Here is a 4,499-nt window from a genome sequence, read left to right as displayed (position 1 = left end):
TATTGATCTTTGGTACCATCCAAGTTTATTATCCTTGTATTTGATAAAGACTCGCAGATTTCTATTTGCTTGAGTAAAATCAAATCAAGAGAGAGATATTAACTCCTCGATATACTTTTCTCTAGATTGAGTCTGACTGTCTAGTTGATTCTCTAGAAAATATATTGGAGTTAGTCCATACAGATTGCTAATCGAAATATTGAGTGTGGTTATTAGACCCCCGCATTTTCAATTGCTACCAGAGCAGGCAAACACGTTTAAAAGACCTTACAAGTCTGTGTTTGTAGCAATCTGATATGTGGATAAAGTCGTATCTCTTATCTACGCATAGTCTATGGCTTCCCATACTTTTGACTATGTCAAGTGTCTTGCTTTTTCCTCAAAGGATAATTCCTTAGTTGATTCTTCCGATCCAGAGAAAGAAATGAGACAATTGACAGGATGTCAGAGGTAGAAAGGAATACCACCAGAACCAAAAAAAATCCAACTGAGACGATTGATCTTCACAATCATTCTCAACTCTTGGATGAATTTGAAAAGTCTCTTAGTCGAGAACGTGAACTCTATAAGATCATTGAATCCTTCTCAAACAATATCAAAAGACTCACTCAAGAAAATATGCTACAACAAGAAAAGATTAGCACTCTTGAGAATATTGTTAAAGAAGGAACAATTAGAGAAAAACGTTTAATTGAGACACACTTCTCTGACTTGAACAACCTGCGTGTGGAAACAGAGAATATTGTTGCATCTATTCACCTAGCCGAAAAACAATCTTCCTCCTTGACTAAGGAAAACACTGTAATGAGAAATTCTTTTGTGTCACGTGCTGAGTCTCAATATTAGTTGATCGCTGTCGTATGCGTCAAAAATAATATTACTTTCTCACAACTCAAAATAAATAATATAGAAAGGGTAAGAAAGGATCGTTCCCACAAACTCCAGGCACCAACAAAACATAACCCATTGTCTCTCCGCACTTTCTCTTCATATGGCCACATCATTCCTTCCATCCATTGGTTGTAGCTCCAATTCTGTAGCTCACCAACAACTGCACCTGCGATGCCATTTCTTCTCTTATTCTCAGCTCAAGGCTACCACCAACAAACTCAGTTCAAATCCCATCTGAACCTCAATACCACCAGTAACATATAGCCATGACAAGCATCACCTGCAATTCATATTCTTACAGCTCCAGTTAACTCCTTGCAGCCGCGAAACCCAGTTCAGGCCATTTTTTACATTGCAGCAACACAAACTCTTGACGTGAAATACTGCACTACACAGACTCAATCCATACACTAGCATCATTTGCAGTTCAGTTCACTGCAACTTATTCTCTTCTCTTAACTTTTCTTCTCTCAGTTCAGATCCCACCAGTGCCTTACTGCAGCTTCAACTCCTGCCCTTGAACCATAACAACAACAGCTCAATTCATGCCAAGCCATTCATTCCACCTGACTTCCATGTTCTCCTTAAAAGTCTCAACACTAACCCATGAAATCCCTGGCAGCAACAGTACCTACAGATGTGCACTCAGCATTGCAGCATCTCCCCATTCTTCTCAACCTAAAACCCTTGAATCTCCTATTCTTTCTCTATTGCCATCCGAGCATCACCTCCTTACCTGCAACTGCAATATCACCACTGCACATCCTACTTCAGTTTCATTCAACACCAACTAAGCCTCAACCCATTATCTGTAGTTCCTGTAGTGACTTGAATCCGCTGAACCATCTTCTTGACAACCACCAACACTTCATCTGCAATTTCTCTGCACGGCCACACAAATTCAACAGATTCATCATCTTTTTCCATACTCCAAGTTCACATCCACCATCAGCAGTTCCAGAGCAACAAACCATAATCGACTAATTTCTTCATTTGGTTGTTTAATTCAACCAACATCACTACTGTTTCTCCCAATTCCTTGAGTACCCATCCATCTATTATCTGAAACTTCGTGGATTCTTCATTTAGTTACCAAACTCAGGTCTTATAAAACCCCGATTTCCAATCTATGTCTGATTTAGCCCCACTGATCTCAACTCCAACTATTCTCATTCTCAAGCTTAGTAACATCTCTTCTCGTTCTGATTCATCAATTTCATCCTAGAATCTTCACCTTAACCCTGCAAATCTTCATCTTCTTTCTGTGATTTTCTCTAACTTTCAGACACTCAGAAAACACAGCCGCACAAAAATGATTGAGAAGACATTTCTCTCAATTTTAGGTTGGGCTTTTTACAAAAATAGGCCTGTTTTTTTTTGTGCTTTTCAAAACTAGGCATGTTTTTTTATTTATTGCAAAACTAGGCAAGTTTTGACCCAAAGTGATGGATGGAAAGTTAGCCCAGTTAAGTGCACTTAAAATGACAAGATAGTCCTTTGAATCGCTGGTTCAGGTCTGTGTCACTTATTTAACTCAGGTGCAGACACAAAATTTGAATAATACAAATTCCCCATCACTAGTAAATGTCATCCAATAATGCATACTTGGAGACGAGAGAAATCCAATTCGATACACTTTTTTACCACTAAAAAGAACATTTAAAAGAACTGTGACTATCCAAACCGCAAGGATTCCCCCTCGACGGACATCGATACTGATTCCCAACATGAGCATCTGTTGTATAAGCACCGCCAAGTTGTAATCGATTAAAGGAATTTCAAGTGTTGGATGCATTCTCTTAAAGTTACAGTAAACAGTTGATGGTAATCTGAGTAATACTAACTCACCGGCTATAAATGATGGTAATATGATTGTTTCGAATTCGCAGACACATACTTTTGTTGAGAAAAGTAAGCATCTGTGAGTTTAGTAGTGACATTGTTGTAACTTGTTAGGCACTAAAGTTTAATCAAACTTCTATCCGCAGAAACAACCACAAAGCACATTCCCAATAGCTTACAGTCTTTTCATCAAAACAATACCATTGTCTTCAAGCCTTCGCTGCGCAACTGCAAAATCAATAGCTTACATTCTTTTCATCAAAAGAATACCACTGCAACAACAAAAAACCAACAAGTTCATAGCTCCCAATTGTTCTTGATGTATTCTTCATAACCCTTGATCATCCCCAACACCATCCTCATCTCAGCTTCCAATTCAACCATCATCTCTGGTCTACCAATTCCATATCCACATGCAACTCCAAATTAAATACCAATCACATCTTCCTGAACCCATTTGCTACTTTTTTCAGAACTCCTCTCTATCCCCTTTCATCAACTTCATCTACTGCCCACTAATCCTTCTCAAACCCACAATATCCCCATACTAACAGCTGCCACCATCACTCATTTGGCAAACGCCGATGGAACATTAACAACTCAGCATCTGCAGAATGACAATAACAGCAGGCAATCACTTTGAATCCCTTATTCACAACACTAACAAAAACCCAAGTTTCACTTTCAATCAGAAGATATTAGCACAGCAACAATAACTCAGGTATTTCCTCGAACATGTTTTGTGCAAGATTTGATATTAGTAAATATGGATTGATGTGTTAATTCTAACCCCGGTCTCATCTCCTTCCCCGCGATCACACAAGAATTCAAAACAAACCCATAATTCCTGCACAAACAAACATCTTCTATCATAACCCACCACATCAAATTATTCAACCCTTAAAACCAAAAATTTACATCGCACACTAAACAAAATTAAAATCAAATTCAAACCCAAGTTTTCCTTTTGATCAGTGAACAAAAGCCCAAGTCAATTAGCGAATTCATAATCATCATCTCCCTTTCTCCGTCTTAGTCTAGTTGATGACTTTTGAAGAACAACAAAATAGGAAACAAAATCAAATAACCTGGTGATGCGATTGACACAGTGATGTTGCTTCTACGATTTCTTCGTTGTTTATAAAATTATCCCTACCAGAAAAAGAAACGGCCGGTGAAGAACAGAGATGGAATAGACGAAGAGAAGGGATTTTGTTTTAGTGTGTTTTACTTGATAGGGAAATGATGTTGTATATTGGAAATCATAGATGTTAGAAATCACCGAGATTTTCACATCTCAGATAGACGCTGCAGAAGCTCACATGGACGAAATATACTATGCTACTGACACAAGTATGGAAGGACATTTCATTAATCTTACCACATCCATGAGATCTCCTTATATGATATTTTGGCGAGATATTGACGAGTCAACGCGATAAATTGACCTAGATAACAAAAGTGGATGGAATCCGTTTCACTTGCCTAGTCTAGCAATAAATAAAAAAACAGTCCTAGAAATGAAAGTGAGGGTCCAAAACAGGCCTATTTCTGCATATAATCCTTTTAGGTTTAGGTAATGATGAGAATTGCTTCAAGCACCCATAACTCGGATAAGGGCTATGCAATTGTCATTTGGCCTGTCAGTTTCGTAGAACTGACTGCCTATTCGATCTCGTGCTCAACTGTCAGTTATTGGGAACTGACAGTTCATTCTTCACCTCCTTTCACAACCTTGCCGGCTCCAAATGTAACTCGCATGTGAA

At 38.4% G+C, this 4,499-nt stretch overlaps 1 long non-coding RNA gene across 1 annotated transcript; it reads right to left on the bottom strand.

Moving 5' to 3' along the window:
• Positions 1-531: 531 nt before the first annotated feature.
• Positions 532-4,213, bottom strand: LOC113300028. The gene is made up of 2 exons (XR_003335357.1): positions 3,822-4,213; positions 532-3,580 (listed from the first exon to the last, which is right to left on the bottom strand). It is a non-coding gene; the product is annotated as an uncharacterized LOC113300028 (long non-coding RNA).
• Positions 4,214-4,499: the final 286 nt, after the last annotated feature.

The sequence above is a fragment of the Papaver somniferum genome, chromosome 7 (genome assembly GCF_003573695.1).
Source record: "Papaver somniferum cultivar HN1 chromosome 7, ASM357369v1, whole genome shotgun sequence".
NCBI classification, from domain to species: domain Eukaryota; kingdom Viridiplantae; phylum Streptophyta; class Magnoliopsida; order Ranunculales; family Papaveraceae; genus Papaver; species Papaver somniferum.
Note: the sequence above shows the minus strand (reverse complement) of the source record. Positions and strands in the feature narration are given on the sequence as shown.